The following is a 13,558-nucleotide window of genomic DNA, read 5'->3' as shown; positions in this document are numbered from 1 at the left end:
AATCCAATAGGCAAGCTGAGGTCAGGACAGGCAGAAAACAAGCAAGGTCAGGAACGAAGCCGGGGTCTGTACACAGATAGACAATATAGGGTTCACAGCAGAAACACAAGGGAGCTCCAACAACTAAGAAGTTGCTCAGGCAAAGTGGCCTAGTCCGAGTACATCTTATATAGACAGGCAGACAAGGAGGCAGGACAGGAAGTGATGGAGGGGAAGGAAATAAAACCCAGAGGACAGCAGAGGACGCCCATAGAAGAGCACAGACAAACATGAGATGGTATCAGAAACAGGACTGCAGCAAGAAAGGTAAGAACACAAACAAAAACCGGTGATGACAATCTGCAGCTACTTTGTACTTGGAAGCTGACAGATGTAAGTTCTTGGAAACATTTGCCTCAGAAGGAGTAAGAATAGGAGCGCATACGACCGGAAACTGGTCTGGAGCAGACACCAATAACCAGGATGAAGGGTCTGGTGAGGAGGGTGCCAGGGAGGGTACAGGAGTAGGCGTGAAGGCTTTGATTTGTACAGTAGACAAGACAGGCTGTGCAGAACAGGAACTTGGGGTAATACAAGGAACAGAGGGCACTGTAGGGTGTACAGGGGCAGTTCGGGACAGAAGGCACTGTAGGGGGGCAGGGCAGGGGACAGAGGGTACAGTAGCTACTAATGTGGAAATCACGGGTGGGTTCAAAGCAGCTGAAGTGAGTTTTGGGGTCTCAGCATGTAGGGCTCATGAATCTGGAAACTCAGATGGTACAGAGGTCACAGATGTTGGGACCTCCACCCACCCAGAAGGTAGCGACATAGGAGCTCTGAGCTGCAAAGTATGTAAAGGGACTGAAGATTTGGACAGTAAAGAGGGTAAAGAACTAGAGGTGGACAGCACCGGAAGGGGGTCCACAATAGGAGTAGGCAGGGGAGCAGCTTTACTACAAGAAACATGTAAGGTCTAGAAATGCTGAGGGAGCATCGGAGAGGTGGTGGCCTCAGCCACGGGTGGGAACACCTCAGGGAGACAAGTCTGATTTTTGACCCCCAAGACAATACTTGCCCAGAGTTCCAGTCAAGATTGGGTGAGTGTTTCTGCAACCATGGAAGTCCAAGAATGATGGAGCTACAAGACTTAGGGAGGATCAGGAAGGAGATTTCCTCACAATGAAGAACGCCAACATGCATAGTTATGGAGGTAGTCCGGAAGCATAGAGGTCCTAAGGCCAAGGTAGAGCCATCAACTGTAGATACTGATTGGGGAGTCATCAAGGGGACAAGTGGAATGCCCAATTCAGTGGCCAAAGAAGTTCCCAGCTGCCCCAGAGTCCACATAAGCAGAAACCTGGTAAGAGTTCAAGGCCCAATGAATGGAGACAGGTATGATAAATCAAGGGAAGGTGGCAGAATTCAGGTTCTGGTCTAGATCACCTCCCTCAGAGTGACCTAGACCCGAGTTTCTCGGGCGGATAGAACATGACTTAATTAGATCACCTTCAGCCCCACAGTAAAGGCATAGACCAAATCTTAGGCGACACGATCGCTCTTGTGGAGTAAGGTGTGTTTGGCCTAACTGCATGGGCTCTTCAGATGTTGGTACGGTTGCAGAGGTAAGTTGATCAGGGACTTTCTGGAAAACAGGAGCAAAAGAACCCACTGGAGGGTGACGTGGATGAGCCCTTTCCAGATCTTGCTCCTGGAAGCGGATATCGATTTGGATGCTAAGAGCAATCAAGTCATCCAGGGTGGTGGGTATGGTTTTTCCAGCTAGTTCGTCTTAATACGGTCTGCTAGACCCTGCCAAAAGGTTGCAGAGAGGGCCTCATTATTCCATGCCAGTTCCGAAGCTAATGTGCGAAACTAACTGCATATTGTCCAACAGTCCTGCTACCTTGAAGAAGCCGAAGAAGAGCTCCTGCGGCAGAGGAAGTCCTGCCAGGCACATCGAAGGTTTTATGGAAAGCTTGCAGGAAGGCTGGGAGGCTGCAAATAGTTGGATCTTATCGCTCCCACAGTGGCGAGGCCCAGGCCAGTGCTTCACCAGAAAGGAGGGAAATCATATACGCCACCTTGGAACGGTCAGTAGAAAAATGGTGGACTGCTAGCTCGAAGTGAATTGAGCACTGATTGATGAAGCCCCGACAAGCTTTGGGATCACCAGAGAAGTGAGGCGGTGGAGGCAGCTGGAGTCTCGAAGGACAGTGTTCCACAGGGGGAACAGCGGAATGTGGAGCAGCAGGAACCGGAGCTGGGGCCAAAACAGAGGGTGAGGAAGTGGAAACAACCTGTAGCTGATCCAACCGGGAGGAGAGTTCCTGCAGACAGTGCATGATTTGTTCTTAAAAGGCCTGATGGACCTCGACTCTCAGCGCCAAATCTTGAAGTTGTTCCAGGACAGGCTGCAGTGTCTCCGAAGAGCTCATGGCCTGAGCAAACTGTCAGCACCTGTGGTAGTGAGCTCTATTGATCCACTGCTTGGGGTTCCCCAGGGTGCGGAGTCTAAGCCCCAGCCTGCTTGTTCACCAGGGCCCCTGATGGTGGGGATGGACTTGCAGGAGGCTGGGACCAGGTCGCGGCCCCCAGGTACACCCAGCTGAGGTGGAGGAGACCGCTAGTGGGAGTAGGGTACAACGGGAGAAGACACAGGGAATCAAATAAGCAAGCCGAGGTCAGAACAGGTGGAAAACAAGCAAGGTCAGGAACCAAGCCGGGGTCGGTACACAGATAGACACTATATGATTCACAGCAGAAACATAAGGGAGCTCCAACAACTAAGAAGTTGCTCAGGTAAAGTGGCCTAGTCTGAGCACATCTTATATAGACAGGCAGACAAGGAGGCGGGACAGGAAGTGATGGAAGGGAAGGAAATAAAACCCAGAGGAAAGCAGACGACGCCCATAGAAGAGCACAGACAAACATGAGAAGGAATCAGAAACAGGACTGCAGCAAGAAAGGTAAGAACACAAACAAAACTGCAGTCTAACATTTGACAGTATATCCTTTTTTCACACAAATAGAACTTTCTTTTGGTGGTATTTGATCACAAATGGGTTTTTTTTATTTTTTTTTATATAAACAAAAAAATGTTTGAAAAAAAACAATTTTTTACTCTTGGTTATCAAAAAAATACATAGTAAACTCAGTCATAAATTTAGGCCAAAATATATAATGCATTTGGGAAAAGTAGGATAAACATAGAAAATACACTAAGTGAGACACAATTGAGTAGGATAGTATGGCTACCACCTCATTATTGTGGGCTGGCAGAAAGCACAAGCACTTATACACAAAATGTATTGAACATTTGGGATACAGTTCACAAACAAACAAAATGGGAATTTAACTCTATGTTGATGCCTATAGTGGCCACCGATTTCTTTCCACCTGGGAATGAAAGCATTGCGGGGAAATGGATAAGAAAGGGAGACTCACAATTAAAGGATATAATGAATGGGGAAGTAATCTGTTCCTTTCAGGAACTGAAAAATAAAAATGAGTTGTTTTCTAGATTTTATGAGTGGCGATATTTTCAATTAAAACATTTTGTTGGAAAGCTCCCCAGGCCCCTAAGGACAAAAGTTGAGTTGAACCCATTTGAACAATTACTTAGTACATGTAGGGACGGTCAGCATGGGATTTCCCGAATTGATAAAATCCTCACAAGAATGACAGAAGTCACTGTCCCTTTGTGTATGTGTATGGAGAAATGGTAAAAGGAATTGGGTCTATCATTAGATGAGCAACAAAAAAAGATTTATAGATTAGCACATGGGACTGAAGTTGGTGGAAATGAACTATAAATGTTTAGCAAGGTGGTATACTACACACAGTGTAGCACATATACAATGTGGAGATAAATCACCTTTGTGTTGGCGTGGATGTGGGAAGAGGGGCACAATAGCACACATTTGGTGGGAGTGTCCTAAAATCCAGGAGTATTGGGAGGGAATAGTTCACCAGATTCAGGAGATAAGTGGGATTAAAATTTCAAAAGACCCAAAGGGTCTGTTTACTTCATGGAAAAATATAAAAACTCTGGGTTATTTTATAAATGCAGCAAAAAGTCTGATACCCAATTTCTGGAAGGAACAAGAGGCACCAAAATTAAAGGATTGGATAGGAAGGGTGGACTATATGTATAGAATGGAGGAACTTTATAATATAGATGAAGATAAAATGGAGAGATTCTGTAAAAGGCGGGATAAATGGGAAGAGTTTAAGAGATCAAATAAATATGCTGAAATGAGAGAAACAGAGATGAGAGGATTTGTATAATTAAATGTAGAAAGTAAGATTAAAATCTGGACTTCCACGAGGGGTGAACAACGTGGAGCTATCGGAAAAAAGATGTGGGGGGGTTGTATAAGGGGGAGGTAAAATTATATTTTGTATTTTTATATTGAGATGTAATGATATGAGAGTTTATTCTTATTGTACAACATAGGTTGAAATTGGAAAATTAATAAAATATTTATTAAAAAAAAAAATCTGGGACTTCTGTGTCTTCATGCTGGCTTCCACCCTAAACTTCCGCCCAAGGGTGCAGAGCCCCTCAACAAGGATCTCTTCCTACAGATCTGAACCCAGAAACACTACCCCTGCTGCTCAGGTCTCAGATTATTTATGGACATCTCCCTCACCATCTGGGCACATCTCCCCAGGGATTGGCTGAAATATTTAGGCTGCAGACTCTGTCCTTCCCACAATGTTCCAGAACTCTCCAAAAGATGGGGAAGCAATAGAGCAGCAGCCTGTGAAACCTTGAGCAGCCTTAATTATTCAACCTCTGCTTCTGTGATTACAGTGGAGCTAAACTAAATTTGGCCTAGCAACCTACTCTAACCTAGGAGAGAGTCCCTGTCCTTATGGGCCAAACCAAAAAAAACTAGCTTCTGGTCTCATGTAACATGTAGGTTAGTAAAGGCAGCTAACAATAGCAAACAATGTGGCATTGCACATGGTAAAAGAACATTTTAGATTGGCAATAACATTATTATTATTAATTTACAGGATTTATATAGCGCCAACAGTTTGCTCAGCACTTTACAATATAGAGGGAGACAACACAGCAATGATACAGTTCAATACAAGAGGGTTAGGATGGCCCTGCTCCTTGGAGCTTACAATCTAAGAAGGTCATAACTGTGGTGGATGAACTGATAGGAGAAATAGAAGATTTGGTTATTAGCTGAAGGCAGGATAGGCTTCCCTGAAGAGAGGTTTTCAGAGATCGCCTAAAAGTGGGCACAGTAGGCGATAGTTGGATAGATTGGAGTAGAGAGTTCCAGAGGATGGGGGAGGCTCTGGAGAAGTCCTGGAGACGAGCATGGCAGGAGGAGACAAGAGAACAGGAGGTCGTGGGAGGAGTGGAGAGGATGGTTTGGCTGATATTTGGAGACAAGATTGGTGATGTAATTTGGGGCGTAGTTATATTGGCTTTATATGTTATTGTTAATGTTTTGAATTTTATTCATTGTGCAATGGAAAGCCAGTGGAGGGATTGGCAGATATGGAATGTTTAGTAAGGTGGATGAGTCTGGCAGCAGCATTCATGATAGACTGAAGAGGGGATAGCCTGTGATTAGGTAGGCCAATGAGGAGGGAGTTCCAATAGTCAAGGCGAGAGATAACAAAGGAGTAAATAAGTTGCTTAGTGGTTTCAGTGGTTAGAAACGGGCGTATCTTGGAGATGTTGCGGAGGTGAAGTCTACAAGATTTGGACATTGATTGGATTTGGGGCTGAAAGGACAGATGGAAGTCCAGGATTACACCTAGTACCCTGGCATGAGGGGAGGGACTGATAGTTGCATTATTGATCTTGATGGAGAAGTCGGGAGGGGGCACGGGCTGGAGGGAATAGTATGAGCTCCGTTTTAGAAAGATTTAGTTTGAGGAAGTGTGGTTACATCCATGCTGATATGTCAGTAGGTTAGTAATGCGAGAAGAGACTGAGGGGGTGAGGAGTAGAAAGATAGATGCGTGTCATCAGCATAGAGATGGTACTTAGTCATGGGAGTTTATCAAGTGACCAAGGGAGGAGGTGCAGATGGAGAAGAGAAGGGGTCCAAGGACAAAACCTTGAGGGCCCCTACAGTAAAATGAAGTGGAGAGGAGGAATAAGAGTTATATGTAATGCTGCGATAGGTAGGACTAGAACCAGGAGAGAACAGAGTCTCAGAGGCCAAGAGATTGGACTTTTTTGAGGAGGAGGGGATGGTCAATAGTGTCAAAAGCCGCAGAGAGGTCAAGTAGTAAGAGTATGGAGTAGTGGCCATTGGATTTAGCAGTTAGTAAACCATTAGTGAGTTTTAGTAGGGCAGTTTCAGTGGAGTGTAGTGAGTGAAGGCCAGACTGTAAAGGGTCAAGAAGGTTGTTATCAGTGAGGTAGGAGCTCAGGCGAATGTAGACTAAGCGTTCTAAGAGTTTAGAGGTAAACTGGAGCAGGGAGATGGGTCTTAAGTTGTTCAGATTGGTGGGGTCCAGTGAGGGTTTTTTAAGTATGGTAGTGATGTGTGCATGCTTTAGAGGGGGGGGGGAAGGTGCCAATAGAGAGGGATAGATTGAAGATGTGAGTGAGGGAGCATAGGATAGAAGAGGGTGGCCGTAGTAGTTGAGGGAACAGGACCCAGGGGGCAGGTATTGAGATGGGCTTCTGAGAAAACTTTAGTGACCTCTTTCAGTAGTAGCAAGGACAATAGAGGAAAGTGTTGAGGGAGATTTAGTATAAGGTATGCTAAGTGGGATAGATGTCTGTGTAGTGGAGATGCCCCTACGAAGTGCATCGATCTTGTTTTTGAAATGATTGGCAATCTCGTAAGCAGCAATCGGGTTACTGGGTGGAGGTGGAGAAAGTAGAGAGTTAAAAGTAGAGAAGAGATGACGAGGACTAGACGACAAGTTATTAAGAGTTACAAAGTAGGCTTGTTTGGCAGCATGGAGGGAGGAATTTTATTTTAACCACTTCCCGTCTGGCCCATGTACATGAACGGCCAGATGGGAGCAGTGCCAAAGCGGGCTGCCGTTTATAAACGGCCCCCGCATTCACTGCCTGTGTGCGCTCCCTGGGAGCGTGCGGCACCATGATCCAGTGCCTGTTGTGTCCTCCGGACACAGCGGAACATCTGTACGGGATCTCTTTGTGAGGTTGACCAATCAGTGATCACATGAATAGTAGTAAGCAAGATGTCACTTCCTGACATCATTGCTTACTACTTGTGAAATCTGTGAATGATCACAGAGGTCACATGGTACAAGGCTATTCACAACAGCCTTGTACCATGTGACAAGATGTGACGAATCACAGCTCTCACAGTATTTCTCAATGGCTGCAAGAATGCAGCTAGAGAGGAGGAGAAATAATTGCTTTTACAGCCTTTGAGTGTAAAAGCAATCAGTGTAAAAAAAAAGAAAAAAAATCTTCATCACCCCCAAGTAGTGCAGTGTCACTATGGTGACACTGTACTGCTAGGGTGATGGTATGTTTAAATAAAAAAACATAAATAATAATATAAAAAAAAAAATAAAAATGTAAAAAAAAAATTTGAAAAATTATAGTTTTTGGTTATAAACTAATCTGGGTTTTTTTTTTCTAAAAAGATAGATGAATACATTTTGGCCAAGATTTATGAAGAAAGATTATTTATTTGCAAAATTTTATAAGAAAAACACTTTTTTTTTTTCAAAATGTTTGGGCTTTTTCATTTATATAGCAAAAAAATAAAAATCCCTGTGGTGAATAAATACCACCAAAATAAAGTTTTATCTGTCTCAAAAGAATGCTAAAATATTCATATGGGTACAGTGTTGCATGATTGCGCAGTTGTCATTCAAAGTGTGATAGCACTGAAAGCTGAAAATTGGCCTGGATAGGAAGGAGGTGAAAGTGTCTGAACTTGAAGTGGTTAAGAAAGCAGATTTAAATGGGGTGAATGCTTTCTGAGATTTGGTTTTATGCCACAATCGCTCCAGTGCACGACTGTATCCTAAGATTTCTGTTGTCGTCAGTCTGCCAAGGTTGGAATGGTCGGGGCCTGATACTTCGTGTAGTTAAAGGAGCAAGTGAGGCTAGTGTGGGCAAAAGTGAACTGTTGTAGACAGAAGTAGCCAGGTCAGGGCAGGACAGGGGAGATATTTTGTCATAGGGGCGGTCAGTTGCAGAGTGGAAAAGAGAAGGGTTAAAGTTGGGAAGGTTTCTGCGGGTAATTGTTTGCTGCTTGGAGGGATAGGTGTTTGAATGATGACACTGTGAAGGTGATGAGATTGTGATCAGTGAGGAAAGGAGGTTTTTGTGAGGTTGTAGGGAGTGCAAAGATGGGATCAAATAAGGTCTAATGTATTCCCATCAGAGTGAGTGGAGGACTGTGTCCATTGTGTTAAGGAAAAAGATGAGGTTAGGTTGGTTGAAGAGTCGGGATGTAGCTGGGTTGTTCACATTAATGAGGTTAAAATCTCCAAGAATGGGGGAGTGTCAAAGATGGCGACCGGAGCTGTCGCATAATCCGGAGCTCTGTCGCCTCTTATAACAATCCGCTGTCATCCTGGTGGCAGCGGACTGAGCACGATCACCGGGGGTCCCGCTGCCTCTTCTTGTCATCGGAGGAGGGGAACTGAGTGGCTCCGGCCCCTCTCCGGTTCAGTGCAGCCTTGGACATTCCTGCCGCCAGAGCCGGCCAAGGCACTGCCGCTCTACCTCTGAGCCCCACCTGGTGTGCTGGCGGTTGGGGGAGGCTCTTACAGGCTACCTGGCCCCCCAGTTGACCGTGGCCTAATTAGACAGAACCCAGGTGCTCTGTCTGGGGTGATACAGCCCCCACGAGGCCCGGGGCCTACTCCAGGCTACGGCCACCAGGGCCTACCACAACTGTAAATATACCTGGGGGTGAGAGTCCTGGTTACCCACAACCCCCCCCCACAGGACTCTGGCACTGAGGTCTGGGTGGTGGCGGCTCCTGCATCCTTCCAGCTTTGCAGCAGAGGCAGATTTTTTTCTTTGGCCCATAACTGAGCTGATTAGGCCTTCAACTCTTACAAGGAATATCAAATATAATTGTGGCCTACATCTACCTCTCCCCTCATCATTGTGATAACTTCTTCTATAATATAAATATGTCAGGGCGTATGTGCTGTCCTGCAGAGATCATTACTGTGTAAAAGGAGCCCTGTCTCTGCATCGGGTTGAACTGGTCCCCTGGGGCTATTCTCTCCCTTGGCAATATATTTTTCACCTGATCACCCCCAGGAGACTTCTTGCATGCTGTCCGCCAGGAATTGCTCAGAAATCCCTTACAACATGCTGAAGACACAGGAAGCTTGCAACATGCCCCAAGATAACACCGAGCATCCCCATCCCGCCTCACTCAGGATACCGCAGCTCATCCAACTACACAGGACAGTGAGTATGCACAGCAGCTTACAAAGGGGGACTTGGAATCCTGTTTTGAGTCTATGTACACCAAACTGGGCGCTAAATTCCAGTCGGAGCTTCATAAAAGTACGAACGTCCTTTCTCAGGAAATAGCTGCGCTGGGTTCTAGAATAGATCACTTGGAAACAAAACATGACGAGTTCAGCTTGGCCTACGGCGAGCACTCCAGAGATCATGACCATCTACAAATGGCCTTTACACAGCTGCAAGCATAGGTTGAGGATCTTAATAACCGAAATTGAAGGAACAATCTGCGTGTTCGGGGAATCCCAGAGACGGTGACCGATCTCTCTCAGGCTACAATCAGATTGTTCAAATCCCTCCTTCTGGACCATGATGCTAGATCCTTTGCATGCGATCGGATACATAGAGCTCTGCGTCCAAATCCTCGTAACGATAAACCACCTCGTGACATTGTTCTGTGTAAAAAGATATGAAAGATTTCCTGATTAAAGAAGATATACTCAGAGCTGCTCGCAACACCCCTGTGATCTCCTTTGAAGGCTCAACTCTGCAAATTTTTTCAGATGTCTCTCCGGCCACATAAGAGACATCAAAAGATGTGGGAAATCACATCTGCTCTTTTCTCGGCCCAAATTCGCTATATATGGGGTTTTCCCTTTAAGCTGATATTTCTGCACAATGGCAGCACGTATACAGCCACAACCCTTCTGGAGGGGTGAGAAATTCTGGCAAAGTTGGGTCTGGCGGACGCTCCCTCATCTCAACGCCCACCTTCTTCCCCTCGTGAATCCCCTATCTGGAACACTCCATCTCCACAACAGGAAAGAAGGAGAGTCAGACAAGAGCCAGGATGAGAGGGTCTTGCTCTTTTGCTATTCATAATTTTGATAAGATGTTGGGACGTGCTGAAGATTTATCACATTTCTATATGTTTGTTAACTTTGTCTTATCCCTTAGCTATTAGGATATGCAAAAAGTTTGAATGGGCCCTTAACCCACAGCCCGTATGCTGATCCTTTGGCACTACTTGATGCAGGACCCCACCATTTTACCGAGCATGGACGAAGATGTCAATGCCCAGATGCGGAGTGGCTGCTCTGCTTTCCATGTTTTATGGTGAAGAGGTCTGGGCCCGGTTGACCCTTTAATGTTTTGTTTCTCTGTCTTTTTAGGTGAGGCAGCTATCCTACCTGATCCATGGTCTGTTATAATTTCTTTAGCTATAGGGGATCTTAGGACCCTACATCTACTGTTTTATGTTTGTTTTTTTTGATAATCTTGGTTCATGATGGTAGTCATATACAACTTTCTTGATCTCCTTGCCGTAAATTTGTGGCTGGGTTACTCCATAAAATGATGCTGACATATTTCACCTTACAATTTGCAGATCCGAGTGCTCCACAGATGAGACCAACTTTTTCTGTTACAGCTCAGATGGATACGATAATGTTGTCTGATGCTATTTTCCTTATGATTAGCAATGTTCATTGTACAGTGAAGGGAATAAGTATTTGATCCCCTACTGATTTTGAATGTTTGCCCACTCACAAAGAAATGATCAGTCTAAAAATCGAACGGTAGGTGTATTGTAATACTGAGAGACAGAATAGCAACAAACAATTCAAAAGAAATGCATGTCTAACAAATTATGCACTGATTTGTATGTTCATGAGGGAAATAAGTATTTGATCACCTTCACAAAACATGACTTAGTACTTGGCAAAACCCTTGTTGGCAGTCACAGAGGTCAGATGTTTATTGTAGTTGGCCACCAGGTTTGCACACATCTCAGGAGGGATTTTGACCCACTCCTCTTGGCAGATCATCTCCAAGTCATTAAGGTTTAGTGGCTGACGTTTGGCAACTCGAACTTTCAGCTCCCTCCACAGATTTTCAATTGAATTAAGGTCTAGAGACTGGCTAGGCCACTCCAGGACCTTAATGTACTTCTTCTTGAGCCACTCCTTTATTGCCTTGGCCGTGTGTTTTGGGTCATTGTCATGCTGGAACACCCATCCATGACCCATTTTCAATGCTCTGGCTGAGGGAAGAAGGTTCTCACCCAAGATTTGACGGTACATTGCCCCGTCCATCGTCCCTTTGATGCGATGCAGTTGTCCTGTCCCCTTAGCAGAAAAACACCCCCAAAGCAGAATGTTTCCACCACCATGTTTGACAGTTGGGATGGTGTTCTTGAAGTCATAGGCAGCATTTCTCCTCCTCCAAACACGGCGAGTTGAGTTGATGCCAAAGAGCTCGATTTTGGTCTCATCTGGCCACAACACTTTCAACCAGTCCTCCTCTGCATCATTCAGATGTTCAGTGGCAAACTTCAGACGGGCCTAGACATGTGCTTTCTTAAGCAGAGGGACCTTGCGGGCACTAGAGGATTTCAATCCTTGTCGGCATAGTGTGTTACCTATTGTTTTCTTGATGACTGTGGTCCCAGCTGCCTGGAGATCATTGGCAAGATCCTCACATGTAGTTCTGGGATGATTCCTCACTGTTCTCATGATCAATGACACTCCACGAGGTGAGATCTTGCATTGTTCACCAGACCTAGGGAGACTGACAGTTGTTTTGTGTTTCTTCCATTTGCGAATGATTGCACCAACTATTGTCACCTTCTCACCAAGCTGGTTGACGATAGTTTTGTAACCCAGTCCAGCCTTGTGTAGGTCTACAATCTTGTCCCTGACATCCTTGGATAGCTCTTTGGTCTTTGCCATGGTGGACAGTTTGGAATCTTATCTCTATGGTGTCAACTAGGAACAGGGAGCGTTGGAAACAAATTCAGAAACTTACTAGGGAATTGGAGACGCATTATAGAACTCATGTAGGCAATCCATCTCTCCTAAATAGAACAATGATATCGCAAAAGCACTTAGAATTGATTACATTTTTATCCCAGAAAACTGAAAAGTCTCTGCACTGGTCTAAAGCTAAATTTTTATTACATAGCAACTCCGCATCAACTACAGGTGAAACTCGAAAAATTAGAATATCGTCCAAAAGTTCATTTATTTCAGTAATGCAACTTAAAAGGTGAAACTAATATATGAGATAGACTCATTACATGCAAAGCAAGATAGTTCAAGCCGCGATTTGTCATAATTGTGATGATTATGGCTTACAGCTCATGAAAACCCCAAATCCACAATCTCAGAAAATTAGAATATTACATGCAATCAATAAAATAAGGATTGTATACAGAACAATATCGGACCTCTGAAAAGTATAAGCATGCATATGTACTCAGTACTTGGTTTAGGCCCCTTTTGTAGCAATTCCTGCCTCAGCGCGGCATGGCATGGAAGCTATCAGTCTGTGGCACTGCTGAGGTGTTATGGAAGACCAGGATGCTTCAATAGCGGCCTTCAGCTCTTCTGCATTGTTCGGTCTCATGTCTCTCATCTTTCTCTTGGCAATGCCCCATAGATTCTCTATGGGGTTCAGGTCAGGCAAGTTTGCTGGCCAATCAAAAAAAGATCATCTTCTACCTCAAAACTATACCATCTCAGTGATGAACAATGATCTTAAGATATTTAGCCATGTTTTGGCAGATAGATTGGCCCCTATAATCTCCTTTTTGGTCTCGCCTGACCAATCGGGATTTATCCCTGATAGACTTATCACAGGCAACATACGCCTCACATTAAATGTTATTCAGGATGCTAACCTACATTCTAAAGAAGTATTGTTTTTGAGCCTGGACATCAATAAGGCCTTTGATAGTTTCCTCTGGCCATATTTATTTTCACTGTTGCAAAAGATGGGCTTCGGTGATGAATTTCTGTCTGGTGTACATGCTCTGTATGCCTCCCCCCAAACAAAAATTAGACTCCCAGGCTGCAACTCTTGACTTTTTTACACTGGGCAGAGGTACCCGTCACTGCTGTCTGCTTTCACCCTTACTATTTGCTCTTGCACTAAGAACATACCCAGATATTTCAGGATACCAACTTCTAGTCTCACAATTTAAATTATGTATGTAATGTAGATGGTATGCTCTTCCTTACTAACCCATTAGTATCATTACCTAATTTATGCACATTATTGAATGATTTTGCATCCATATCGGGTCTTACTGTAAATTTTACTAAATCAGTTGTCATGCCTATTAATGTCACTGAATACCTGAGTGCATCCCTCCGCAGCTCTTTCCCATTTTGTTGAGCC

Source organism: Staurois parvus, unplaced genomic scaffold, assembly GCF_062004578.1.
Source record: "Staurois parvus isolate SC_StPar_1 unplaced genomic scaffold, SC_StPar_1.0 ptg000937l, whole genome shotgun sequence".
In the NCBI taxonomy this organism is placed as follows: domain Eukaryota; kingdom Metazoa; phylum Chordata; class Amphibia; order Anura; family Ranidae; genus Staurois; species Staurois parvus.
Note: the sequence above shows the minus strand (reverse complement) of the source record.